Here is a 15,338-nt window from a genome sequence, read left to right as displayed (position 1 = left end):
TGCAGTATTTTCTGCAACTTACAATTGACTTACTTAACTGTTTTTCATTCTTCACTCGTGAAGAATGAAGCCTTCGCATGTCCCCCCCACCCAACTATTCCCTATCCTGCTTCCACTCCACCACTACACATGCCTTCTATCCCAGTAATGCTCCTAATAGTCTTTTGTCATTTCACCCCTTCCCTTTCCCCCTCCACTTCTCCCGCCCCAGCCTCAAGACACTGCATCTAGCATTCCTATTCTGCCCCACAGTCCCTGCACACTTCCACAGCCAGCACATCATCTCTATCCACCCCTATCGTGCTATTCCTCCCCCTCCCTGCTTCATACCGTCTACTACCTCCACCACACATCCCTGCAGATTGCTGCTCATGTCTTAAGTTGTCGCAGTTGGGCTCCAGTGACTGGAGGCTGTGTGTGCGTGCGTGAGTGCGTGCGTGTGTGTTTGTGCGTGCGTGCGTGTGTGTGTGTGTGTGTGTGTGTGTGTGTGTGTGTGTTTTCTATTAGGAGTCTTTTTCACTGCTCCTGTTTGTGATTCAATGCCTCCTCTATGTTGTGAATAGCCATTGCCAGTCTACATTTTATATCCTCTCTACTTCGACCATCATCAGTTATTTTGCTCCCCAAATAGCAAAACTCATCTACCACTTTAAGTGTCTCATTTCCTAATCTAATTCCTTCAGCATCACCCAACTTAATTCAACTACATTCCACTATCCTCAGTTTGCTTTTGTTGATGTTCATCTTATATCCTCCTTTAAAGACACTGTCCATTCCATTCAACTGCTCTTCCAGCTCCTTTGCTGTTCTGACAGAATTGCAATGTCATCGGTGAACGTCATAGTTTTTACTTCTTCTCCATGGATTTTATTCCTACTCTGAATTTTTCTTTTTCTTCCTTTACTGCTTGCTCAATATACAGATTGAATAACATTGGGGATAGGCTTCAACCCTGTCTCACTCCCTTCCCAACCAATGCTTCCCTTTCATGCCCCTCAACTCCTATAACTGCCATCTGGTTTCTGTACAAATTGTACGAGTAAATAGTCTTTCACTCCCTGTATTTTACCCCTGCCACCTTCAGAATTTGAAAGAGAGTATTCCAGCCAACATTGTCAAGAGCTTTCTGTAAGTTTACAAATGCTAGAAATGTATGTTTACGTTTCCCTAATCTATTCTCTAAGATAAGTCATAGGGTCAGTATTGCCTCACGTGTTCCAACATTTCTACGGAATCCAAACTGATCTTCCCCGAGTTCGGCTTCTACCAGTTCTTCCATTCGTCTATAAAGAATTCGTGTTAGTAATTTGCAGCCGTGGCTTATTAAACTGATAGTTCAGTAATTTTCACATCTGTCAGCACCTGCTTTCTTTGGGATTGGAATAATTATATTCTTCTTGAAGTCTGAGGGTATTTTGCCTGCCTCATACATCGTGCTCAATGATGGTAGAGTTTTGTCAGGGCTGGCTCTCCAAAGGATGTCAGTAGTTCTAATGGAATGTTGTGTACTCCCTGGGCCTTGTTTCGACTTAGATCTTTCAGTGCTCTGTCAAACTCTTCACGCAGTATCACATCTCCCATTTCATCTTCATCTACAGCCTCTTCCATTTCCATAATATTGTCCTCAAGTACATCGCCCTACAAATGTATAGACAGTGTAAATCTATTATTGGCCTTGCTGACTATTGATACGCGAATCTCTTTTTCGCCATATGATTGAAAATCAAAAATACTTTTCAGTTTCGCTACACAGCAACTAGGTCATGTGTAGTTTCATTTAGGTGATAGGTGGGATCTGGACCCCTTGGATCCCCTCTCTGGCTACGTCCTTGGATACCTCCTAATATTGTTTAAGGTGTCCTTTTGCCTGGTGCAGTGCAGCTACTCAGGGTGGTATGTACTCAACAAAGTCATTGGAAATCTCCTGCAGAAATAGTGGGCCATGCTGCCTTTATAGCCATCCTTAAATGCAAAAGTGTTACCACTGCAGAATTTTGTGCACGAACTGACCTCTTAATTATGTCTTATAAATGTCCAGTGGGATTCATGTCAGACAATCTGTGTGGCCAAATCATTGATTCGAACTGTCCAGAAAGTTTTTCCAACCAGTTGCAAACAATTGTTGCCTGGTGACATGTTCTGGAACATGAAGTCCATGAATGGCTGAAAATAGTCTCTAAGTAGCAGAACAGAACCATTTCCAGTCAATAATCGGTTCAGTGGACCAGAGGATCCAGTTCATTCTATGTAACTACAGCCCACACCATTATGTAGCCACCACTAGCTTGCACAGTGCCTTGTGGGCAACTTGGGTCTATGGCTTTGTGGGGTCTGCGCCACACTTGAACCCTGCAGGCAACTCTTACAAACTCAAATTGGGAGAAATCTGACCAGGCCATTGTTTTCCAGTCATTTAGGGTCCAACCAATATGACCACAAACCCACAAGAGGGGCTGCAGGCGATGTTCTGCTGTTAGAAAAGGCACTTGCATCAGTTGTCTGCTGCCATAGTCCATTAATGGCAAGTTAAATGGCACTGTTCTAACAGATACATTCACATATGTCTCATATTGATTTCTGTGGTTACTCCACACAATGTTGCTTTCTATTAGCACTGACAGCTCTAAGGAAATGCCACTGCTCTCGTTCATCAAGCAAATGCCATCTGCCATTGCGTTGTCTGTGGTGAGAGGTAATGCCTGAAATTTGTTATTGTCAGCACACTCTTCACACTGTGGCTCTTGGAATATGGAATTCCCTAATGATTTCCAACATGGAATGTCTCCTGCGTCTAGTTCCAACTAGCATTCTGCATACAAAGTCTATTAAATCCTATTGTACAGCCATGATCATGTTGGAAACGTATTCACATGACTCAGCTGAGTACAAATGACAGCTCTGCCAATGCACTGCCCTTTTATACCTTGTGTATGTGGTACTACCGCCCTCTGTGTAAGTGCATATTGCTATGCAATGACTCCCGTCACCTCAGTGTAATGGTAAAAATTGCCATCCATATATCAGGGACTTCAGTACACCCATATACATAAACCATATTTTCCAATACATACACTCCCTTGTAACAGCAAAATACTGAACAAAATACTTCCATTCTTGCATTGGAAATTAAAGTACACCTGTAAACATAAGCTATATTTTCCAATGCACATATACGCTATCAACTGCAAAGTCTATACTGTGGCAGTCAGCTGCTGCATAAACAGAGAACTTGGATGGCCTGAGGGGTGAGGAACAGAGTGGGGGATCAAGCCCCATCTCTTCCATGCAGGTCTGGAAACCTATATCCATGTTCTGTCCTCCTGTGTAAGCAGATCTTAAGAAATACTCATAAGGGATGGGCAGTCCCTCCCCGTGTTGTGAAGCCCATAGTAAAACCCCACCATGGACCCCATTTAGTCTCTTCACTCATTCCAAACTAAGAAAAGAAAACCATGATCAATGCACAACACAAAGCAAAGCGGAGTATACAAAAAATTCGCCAATGGCTACGGATCAATTGTTTGCTGATGTTGGCAGTATCTTAAACATGTAGTTTAGGCCTGGCCTCTGCTGCCTCTATGTTTAGGAACCACAGACCAAAAGACCCTCGACCTAAAACTGCCACGGTATAGTGTCTGCATATAACACCCTCTGATACAAATGACACCCCTTTCCTGACATGCCACACAACAAAAGCAAATTATGCCTCAAAACAAGGATTTTTGGGAGTACATCCACTTTATGTTCAGGTGGAAAACAGAAAAATCGATACCATTGAGAAAAAAATTGAAAAATTATGAAATACAAAATAACAAACATGTGTTTACTTATTTTTAAAATAGATTAATCCTTCAGTTGTTGTGACTGATGGCAAAATCATCGACCTCTCCTTGCAAGTCAGTGGTCTTTGTCACAGTGCTATCTATTGCAAGAGAGAAGAAGAAACTGGTAACACAAAGCCAAAGCAAATATACACAAAATTAGAAATAAAGATCGTTTAATAGATAACCATATGGACCTGGCCAATTGTGTTAACAACTACTTGAGTAATGAGTAAGATGTCTAGAGGTCTACATGAAGTTCCAATGTGTCTATCAAAAGGCTGCATTAGCAGCATAAAAGTCTTATTGTCTTCCTTTTCAAAAATAATAGAAACTATTATGAGAAACAGATTTACGGTTTATTTAAATACCAACTTCTGTACAAAGAACAATTCGGCTTCAAGCCTGGAAAGGGATCGGACACTGCTACAGTAAAATTTACAAAAGTAGTTTTAGAGGTCCTAGACAAAGGGGAACATGTAACAGGCATTTTCCTAGAGCTCAGTACAGCATTTGACACAGTTGGTCATGAAATACTTTCTGCTAAACTCGAAGCACTACGAATGAGGTAGGTGGTAAAGAGATTGTTTAGGTCTTACCTAACAGACAGAGTGCAGAGAGGTCCCAAATTTCAACATCTTCCAGACCCTGAATATTTGAACATTGGAGTTCCTTAAGAGAGCACATTAGACCAAGTACTGTTTCTCATTTACATTACTGACTTCACACTGTGGGCCACACAAGGAAAAACTGTGTTATTTGCTGATGACAGAAATATTATAATTATGGATGGGACACCAAGAATGTTAGAAGTAAAAGTTGAAAAGGGACTTACGGCAATTTGAAACTGGTCAAATAACAATAAAGTAACTCTTAATGTAAAAAAAGACTAATAATATGACAGTTTTCTGGTGCCAAATTTGAGGTATGCATGCTATGTCTTACGAATACTAACCACTGTGAAATAGCTCATGCCTAAAAGCAACATACTATGCGCACATCCATTCTAACATCAGTTATGGCATAATGTTCTGGGGTGCAAATGTTCAGAATGTGTTTAAACTGCATAAAATGAGCCATCAGAATATTGAGCATGAGTCTCAAAACGGCTCACTGCTTTGAGCTTTCAGAAAATGTGGTATTCTGACAGTTCCAAGTGAAAATATATATTCCAAACTGCAGTTAGAAACCGAGCAATATGCAGCAAACAGCTCCACACATCATCATCAAATCAGGTACAGTAATTGCTTGTAGTTGGATAGAATGAATCAAGACCCAAACTGCTATGTTTTACAAAGGAGTCAAGATATACACTGATAAGCCAAAACATCATGACCACTGCCTACCATGACATTGGATGCTGTCTATTGCTGTTGCGTGCACATGACACAGTAACGAAAGTATGTAAGCAGAGCAGACACAGATGGGAGATCACCCCAGTGAAGGTACAGACTACAAATGAGGACATCCATTGAGATAAGTGACACTGACAAAGGGCGGGTTATGATTACACAAAACCTGTGAATCAATACTTTGAAAATAGTGAAGCTATTGGAATTTTCATGTGCTACTTTTGCAAGTATCTGCAGAAAGGGGTAGAAGGACAGTGAGATTAAACTAGGCACTAAACAGTTGGATGTCCATAACACTTCACAGAAAGTGGGGTTTGGAGGCTTGTCTACCCTGCAAAGTAGAATAGATGCTGTGGCATCTCTGCCTAAAGAGCACATTGCTGGTGCACGCATGAGCATACCGTTTGTCGAACATTGTTGACCATCGAACTCTGCAGCAGACCAGCCCTATGTGTTCACATGTCGATCCAACGTCATTGTCAGTTATGATTGCAGTGGGCATGGGACCATTGGGATTTGACCATCAATCAATGGAAATGTGTTGGTTCTTTGGGCTAATCACTTTTCTGCTACACTAGGTTGATAGTCATCTCCACAAACACTGTCATCGAGGTGAACGACGATTCTAAATGTGCAACACACCACAGACACAGGCTGATGGAAGCAGTATTATGCTATGGGAGGCATTCTCCTGCACTTGCATGAGTCCTGTGGTAGTAATTGAAGACACGCTGACAGCTGTGAACCACCTGCATCCCTTCATGCTTGATGTCGTCCCCAACAGCGATGTCATCTTCCAGCAGTGTAATTGCCCATGTCTCTGTGCCAGAACCATGCTACAGTGGTTTTAGGAGCATTATAATGAACTCAAGTGGATGTCTCAGCTACAAAATTTGCCTGCTGTAAATTCTATGGAACCCATCTGGATCACTATTGGGGATCATCACCGCATGCGTAAGTCAGCAGCCTGTTATTTATGTGAATTATATGACCTGTGTGTAGACATCTAATGCCATATATCTTCACAAACCTACCAACAAACTGTATGATCCCTGATATGAAGAAAGAATGCTGTATTTTGTTCCAAAGATGGACAAAAAATCTATTAAACAGGTGATCCGAATGTTTTGACCCATCAGTGTCTAATAAACTACCAAAAAAGATCAATAACATAAAGGAATTCTATAAATTTAAAACATATCTTTATGATATTTACCAAATAATAATTTTTACTCCATTAAAGAGTTCATACAACTTAAAATTATTGCACATAAATAGGCAGCTCGACCAATTACAAAGTAGACAAAAAGGCTGGAATATGCTTGTACGAAACATTGCAGTAATTTACTCAATGCAATCTAACGCCAGAGTATATTGTTGGAGGTGTCTTATGATTCATTTCTCTTGTTTGAAGCAGGCTCCTCTGCGTTTGTAATGTAGTGGTAAATTGTGTATATTTGAATTATGAATTTCTTATGTAAACCTTTGTGTGCGAATGATAACATCCATAAAAAGGAATCTGTGTAAGAATGAATGAATGAATGAATGAATGAATGAATGAATAAACTGAGGTGTTCATGAGACATTAAATAAGGTTTTACAGGTCACATACACAAAAATGTTTTTCAACTGACTTATACTGCAACATGACAATTTGTACAAATCATGTAATGGAAGTTTCATATTGCTCTAACATGAGCAATGTGAGTAAATTGTCAGTCTTTACTCCGATTTGCTCTTCATGTGCAATGATGAGATTTTTTAATGTATCAATTTCTGCCTCAGTATTATTTATAAAATATTCACTTTTTGGTTTTAGAGAAGTGATTCCTGTAATTGTTTCAGAGTTTGAAATAAAACATCTCTCAAAGTTACACCTCCGTTGTATGTAAAAATTTATCAAATGCTAAAGGTCTGAAATCAGTTGGTTGTACATGTTTCAGGCTGTCTTTCTTCAGCAAATAGCAAACATATTCCCCAAGATAATTTGGCAACTTCAAAATCTACCAAGAGAAATCTGTGGGAACATCAACACCTACTTACATTAAGTAAAAGTGTAAGGCTGGTCAAACCGGTACATATACATCTACACCATATTCCTCAAGCCGCCTAATGGTGTATGGCAGAAGGTACTTTCAGTACCACTATCTGATCACTCCAAACTCGTCCCACTCGTGAATAGTGCATGGGAAGAACGATTGTCGGTAAGCCTCTGTATTGGCCCTAATTCTTGAATTTTCTCCGTGTGGTCAAGATGCGAGACATATATGGGGGGAAGTAATATGTTGTCTGACTACTCCTGAAAAGTGCTGTCCCAAAATTTCCATAGTAAATCTCTCCATGGTGCACAACACCTCTCTTATAACGTCTGCCAGTGGAGTTTGTTTAGCATCTCCGTAATGCTCTCTAGCCAGCTAAACGATCCCGTAACGAAACACGCCACTCCTTGTTGGATCTTCTCTATCAGTCCTACCTGTTAGCGATCCCAGATGGATGAACAATACTCAAGAATCGGGTGAACAAGCGCCTTATAAGCCACTTCTTTCATGGATAAGTTACATTTCCTTAAGACTTTGCCGATGAATCTGAGTCTGGTGTCTGCTTTTCCCACTATCTGTTTCACATGGTCATTCCCCTTAAGGTTGCTCTGGATAGCCACGCCTAGGTATTTTACGACACACGCTGTCTCCAGCTTTTTGTCATCAATAGTGTAGCACTTCAGTAGTGGATATCTTTTCCTATGTATGCGCAATATATTACAGTTATTTACATTCAGGGTCAACTGCCAGATCCGGACCATTCATCAATTCTCTGCAGGTCATTCTGCAAATTCTTACTAGCTTCTGCCATTGCTACTTTGGTATAGACAACTGCATCATCTGCGAATAGCCTTCAAGAGTGTCCAACGCTTTCTACTGGATCATTTATGTATACTGTAAACAGCAGTGGTCCTATCACACTTCCCTGTGGCACTCTGGATATTACCTTTACACCTGTCAATTTAGTTCCATCAAGAGCGAGGTGTTGAGTTCTAGCTGCAAGAAAGTTTTGAATCCAATTGCAGGTCTGCTCTGATACTCCATAAGCTCAAGGTTTTTTCTGTAAACAGCATTGCGGGATGGAGTCAAATGCCTTACTGAAATCAAGGAACACGACATCAACATGAGCGCTGTTGTCCACTGCGCTGTGGCTCTCATGGAGGAACAGAGTGAGCTGAGTTTCACACAATCTCTGGTTATGGAATCCATATGGATTTTTATAGAGGAGATGTTCACTTTCCAAAAACATCATAATTCTTTAGCATAAAACATGTTCCATAATTCTACAACAGATTGACGTCAACAATATAAGTGTATAATTCTGTGGATCTGTCTTACGGCTTTTCTTAAAAACAGGAATGACCTGTGCTTTTTTCCAGTCGTTAGATACCTTTCGTTGCTCAAGTGATCTGCAATAAATAACTGCTAGAAGGGAGCAAGTTCTATTACATAATCTTTATACAATCTTATGCGTATCACATCTAGTCCTGAAGCCTTTCACCTACAAAGCGATTGTAGCTGCTTTTCAATTCCGCGATCGGTTATCTCAGTATCTGCCATTTCGATGCTTGTACTATTAAAAGAAGGCACAGTGTTACGATCTTCTGTGGTGAAACAACTTTGGAAGACCGAATTCAATATTTTGACTTTCTCTCTGTTATCTTCAGTTTTGGTGCTGATGTGGTCATTGAGAAAATGAATAGATAATTTTGACCCACTTACTGACTTTACATACGACCAAAATCTCTTAGGGTTTTCACTCAGATCAGTTGACAACGTCTTACTTTCAAAATCATTGAATGCTTCTCTCACTGCCCTCCTTACGCTCATTTTCGCTTCGTTCAGCTTTTGTTTGTCAGCTAGGTTTTTGCTTCTCTTGAATCTGAGATGAAGTGCTCTTTGTTTGCGTAGCGCTTTTCTAACACAGCTATTAAACCACGGGGGATCTTTCCCATCCCTTAAAACCTTACTCTGAACATACTTGCCTATGGCATATTGAATGATGCCTTTGAATTTTTTCCATTTGTTCTCCACAACTTCGCCCTCATCACCAAATATTTGATGCTGACTGCTAAGATATTCTGAAATTCGCATCCTGTCACCCTAGTTGATGTGTAGGTACATGATGAAAGACCCCCAGGATATCGTAAAGTTAATATCTATTAAGAAAACAAAAAATTGAAGCACCGATAGATCAAAAGCATTAGCAAAGACGTTAATTATGAATCCGCAGTAAGTCACAGACAAATGAAAGAAAAACTTTCAATTTTTGTACAGGTTGTTTTTTCTTCTTCTTCTTCTTCTTCTTCTTTTTTTCCACACACACACACACACACACACACACACACACACACACACACACACTCATAAGTAGAAGAACGATGAAGGTATGCGATTTTAAATATGAAGTATTACAAGTTCTATGTATCATGTGTGTGCATGAGTAATAGTATATTCAACAACAGTATCAAGTATTTTTTCAGAATGAAATTTTCACTCTACAGCGGAGTGTGCGCTGATATGAAATTTCCTGGCAGATTAAAACTGTGTGCCTGACCGAGACTTGAACTCGGGCCTTTGCCTTTCGCGAGCAAAGTGAAAATCTCATTCTGGAAACATCCCCCAGGCTGTGGCTAAGCCATGTCTCCACAGTATCCTTTCTTTCAGGAGTGCTAGTTTTGCAAGGTTCGCAGGATCGCTTCGGTTAAGTTTGGAAGGTAGGAGACGAGATACTGGCAGAAGTAAAGATGTGATGACCGGGCATGACTCGTGCTTCGTTAGCTCAGATGGTAGAGCACTTGCCCGCGAAAGGCAAAGGTCCCGAGTTCGAGTCTCGGTCGGGCACACAGTTTTAATCTGCCAGGAAGTTTCAAGTAATTTTATTTATTGAAGTGAAGTGAAAACTATATAAGGATTATTTTCTTGATTATGACAAGTGCCAGTGTTCTCAGAGTCCACTGCCTGCGACTACAATTGAAATGTAAGTGAAGTCCGATAGCTAAGAAAATTTCAAATAATCACAGAACATTTTAATAATGCAATCATATTACATCCTACAAAAATGTGTTTTCATATGAATATTTTATAACATTTAGCAATAAAATTTATATTTAATTTTTTATTAACTCAACACACTGAGCAAATATATCTTCCTAACTTTCTTAACATTCCTAGTAGGACCCATCGTCATAGATTCTGTCACAGCCTTATGATCACTGATACCTTCCTCTGCGTTAACTGATTCAATAAGTTCAGGTCTGTTTGTTGCCAGAAGACCTAAGATGTTACCCTCACGAGTTGGTGCTTTAACTATCTGCTCAAGGTAATTTTCGCACAAGATATCTGGAACATGCCACATGATTCCCTGCTTGTGGCACCAGTTTTGATGGCATAACACTCCCAATCTATACCTGTCAAGTTGAAGTCATCCCCTATTACAACGGAATGATCAGGAAAATTACTAATGATATTCTGTAGGTTTTGTTTGAGGCGCTCCACAACTACAGATGCTGACCCAGGTGGTCTATAGAAGCATCCGATCACCATTTTTGACCAGTCTTTGATACTCAGTTTCACCCAGATTAATTCATATTCGGAATCCGTAATAACCTCACTAGATTTTATCAATTTTTTTTTACTGCAATAAACATGCCACCACCACAGCTGACTAACCTATCCTTACGATAAACATTCTAGTCTGAACTTAGTATTTTGTTGTCATTGACATCTGGTTTCAACCAGCTTTCTGTTCCCAATGCTATCTGTGCATTATGACCTTCATTATATGATACTATTTCTGGGACCTTTCCTTGGATGCTCCTGCAGTTTACTAAGATCATATTAAGAGAGCATTTCAGAGAAAGTTTAAGACATTTTAAATGGGGAGACGTATATAATGAGCCAAATGCCAATGATAAATGTAACATGTTTCTTGATAAATTTATATCCCTTTTTGAACACTGTTGCCCCCAAAAAATTACTAAATGTTACATCAAACAAGTTTTCAAAGAAACTTGGATCACTACATGTATCAAAGTGTCTTCAGAAAGGAAAATAAAATTGTATGAGGCAGCAAGAATTAGTAAAGCCCCAGGAGTAATTTTACACTATAAGAATTATTGTAACGTACTGAGAAAAGTTGTCAGAAAATAAAAAAAATGTGTATATTAGATATGAAATTAACAACTTGGGCAATAAAATCAAATCAGTATGGAATGTTGTTAGAAGAGAGACAGGAAAAGTAACCGGGGTAGATTGCATAACTATTAAACAGAATGAGACCATCTTTACCAACAGTACACAAGTAGCTAATATATTTAACAACCATTTCTTATATTTAGGTGAAAAAAATGATGAAAATAGTTCAAAAGAAAAAGCCAAGCAGTACATGGAAGAGCCAGTTTTCAGAAATCCTAGTCAGATTAATTTTCATCTAACAACCTCTTGTGGAATATGGGAAATCATTAAATCTTTGATAAATGATCTGTCGGAGTAGATGATATCTCTAACAAGATATTAAAACAAGGTGGACCAGTTACAGCTGATGCTGTGTGTCACATCTGTAATGCATCACTAACTCAAGGAGTTTCCCCAGATAGGTTAAAATATGCCATTGTCAAGCGTCTCTACAGTAAAGGGACACCACAGGTGTCAATAATTACTGGTCAGTATCCTTGCTCAGAGCATTTTCAAAAATTGTGGAGAAGGTAATGTACTCAAGAGTGGTTGGTCATCTCAGCAGTAATGGGATACTTAGCAAATCACAGTTTGGATTTCAAACCTGTTGTTCCACTGGGGCAGCAATATACAATTTCACTGCCCACATAAAAGTCTTTAACTAGTAAAATGTCACCAGCAGGAATATTTTGTGACTTACCAAAGCGTTTGATTGTGTGAACCGTGACATAATGTGACAGAAATCACAATTCATGGTATAAAGGGAACAGCAAATGAGTTGTTTATGCTATATCTACAGAACAGGGCCAGGGTAGAGCATACGAAGTTTTTGGGTGTACATATATACGAGAATCTTAATTGGAAAATTCATATTTTGGATCTCGTAAAGCTACTAGGTTCAGCAACTTTTGCAGTCAGAATAATTGCTAATTTTGAGGTTGAGGATATAGAAATCAGCAAGCTAGCACACTTCGCATACTTTCACTCTCTGATGTCATACGGAATAATATTTTGGGGTAACTCAACAGTTAGGCAAAAAGTATTCACTGCTCAAAAGAAAGTGGTTAGAATAATATGTGTGGCTCATAGTCGCACATCTTGTAGGCATCTTTTTAAAAGGTTAGGAATCCTTACAACAGCCTCACAGTATATGTACTGTAATGAAATTTGTTCTCAGCAACATGGACCATTTTAAAAACAACAGTGACATTCATGATTATAATACCAGAAGAAAGAAAGAGTTACACTATCCTCTACTTAGCTCATCTTTGGCACAGAAAGGGGTAAAATATGCTGCTGTAAACCTTTTTGATAAATTACCAGTTAAAATAAAATGTCTAATAGGCAACATAACAGTTTTAAAAATAAATTTAAATCATATCTCCTTGACAACTACTTCTATACCATGGATGAATTCTTCAATAGGAATAAATAAATCTGTAGGTATAATATATGTATTTTGTGACATTTAAGTACATGGGGGAGGTAACAAAAATTTTAAGCTTTTTTATAATAATAATAAAAACGGTGTTTACAACAACAAATCTAGAAATTTCTAAGTTACAAACCAAATATGGAGAAATTAAGAGGGTACCATACTTTAAATATTTAGGAGAGATAGTTTCTGAAAAATACTCACAACAAGAAAGAATATTAAAAGCTCGTAGGGGTCTAGGGCTGGTCCAAAACATTTACAATAAAAAATGTCTATCTATAAATACAAAAATTAAACATTATAAGTCGGTAATTAAACCAATAATGCTATATGCCAGCGAAACCTTGACACTTAAAAGGAAAACAGATATGGAAAACCTGAAGAAAGAGGAAAGGAAAACCATTAGGAAAATTCTGGGACCAAGATGGACCAAAGAGGGGTATAGATTACAGAAAAATTCTAAAATTGAAGAATATTCTAACATAGAGATAGACATGAGGAAGAGGCGTCTAAAATTCTATGGCCACATAATGAGACTTCCCGATCACAGACTTACAAAAAAAATAGTGAGATACATAGCATCCCTTGTTAATGGAGGAGAATGGATCAAAAATGTAAAGAAAGATCTGGAATTAGCCAACATTACTACTGAAGACATGAACAAAAGAAACAATTTCAAACTTAAAGTTGACAAATGAGAGGGCAAACCAGAGACAAAAGCGCCGAGAACTGGAACAAAATGGAGCGAAGAAAGAAAAGCTGAATTCTCGCAAAGAATGAAGACCTGGTGGGCAAACAAGAAGAATAAGAAGCCCCAGAAGTGAACCATCTTTACTTAGCGTCTTCCATGTTGGGAGCTTTACGACTAATAATAATAATAATAATAATAATAATAATAAAAACGCACACCTTCATTCATGTGTGCATTTCTTATGCACTTGACACGTTTCACTTCATAACAGTTACCGTGAGATTGATCAATGGAACACGCAACTAACTTACTTACTTTTGCTGCCACATCTACACTTTTTTACCACACAAGTGAAACCTGAGTCTGATTCACTCATTTGATTGAACTGATCTCTTGTTCCTCCCACTGAGTTGATTACAGGGACGATAATCAGTCTTTGCCCTGAAGAAAATCGGATAGCGACTTGCACTTTTCTAGCAAACATGTGAAGAACAAGCATACATGAAAACAAGCATACATGAAAAACAAAAGAAAAATTTAACTTTGCACTAAATCCTAATGCTTCTGCACCTCATTCTGAATTTTCTGCCTGAATGTTTATTAGGGTTACTATAGCTTCAGTTGTCTTCTTCACAACCAGTGAAGCACATTGACAGACTCATCTAGTGTCACTTAACTTTCTAATTCCATTCTTACAATCTTCATTTTTATTTGTGTATCAATAAACATTTGCCGGCTTGATCCTTTTACATATTGTACTATGACGGATTTCAACTTATGGTTCGTACAGTGAATGTAGATTGCTTGTGCGACTTTCCTGCATAAGGAGCACTCATAACTGCATTTCCATCATGTGTTTGTGCAGTACGGTAAATTAATTCCACAGTTTGCTACTTTTTTTTAATGCAGAATAACAAAGAAGCAGCATCCAATTTTTTTGCAGGTTGAAAGCCTAGAAACCTCTCGTATATGTTACTATCTAAATATTACCGAATGCCAATTGATAGTTGCCAAGTTTTTGAACAATATTTTGACTCGTCAACCATTAGAGCAAAATACTGGGCTTTTTTTTCACTTGATCTGAAATATGTTCTCACACGATGTTGATCATGGTGTTAAGAATTTCAATTTTTAGATCATCATGTATACATATTTCCTCATTAGTTCAATTAACTATAAAAAATTTCCCTTATGTGCATTACGTTTTGATTTATTATGACCTCTTAGAGCTTTTCCTTGACGGGTGTGCATCGAGGTTAACTTTTTACATATCAGTATCGCACTTTCAGGCACTGTAGTGCAACAAACCGAGAAGAAAATGCCTCTTGGATAACACAGGATAGGGCTTTAATCTAGATTGCACTGTATGATGAACACAGGACATGTGATCTAGTTAGCCAACTACAGTGAACATAGCATATATGCTCTATTCAGCCAATGTGCTACTTCGTTGTGCACACACACAGATAAAATATATACACTACAGAAGTAAGTAGAGCTATGGCTTCTGTGTAGGCACATGGTGAAAGACCCCCGGATATGGTAAAGTTCAAATTTATTTAAAAATAATAATAATAATAATGAAGCAGCGGTTGACCATAAATCTCTCTCTCTCTCTCTCTCTCTCTCTCTCTCTCTCTCTCTCTCTCTCTCTCTCTTATGTAGAAGGATGGTTAAGACGTATTGCTCAAAGTATGAAGTATTATGAATGTTATGTATTATATGTTCGTCTGAATAAGAGAAGTCTTAACAACAGTATTAAGTATTTTTATTGTTGTGAAGTGGAGCCAAAAGACTTCATTTTTTGATACGCACTGATGTCCT

This window comes from Schistocerca americana, chromosome 1 (assembly GCF_021461395.2).
Source record: "Schistocerca americana isolate TAMUIC-IGC-003095 chromosome 1, iqSchAmer2.1, whole genome shotgun sequence".
Classification (NCBI taxonomy): domain Eukaryota; kingdom Metazoa; phylum Arthropoda; class Insecta; order Orthoptera; family Acrididae; genus Schistocerca; species Schistocerca americana.
The sequence above is the reverse complement of the archived record's forward strand: the minus strand, read 5'-3'. Positions refer to the sequence as shown.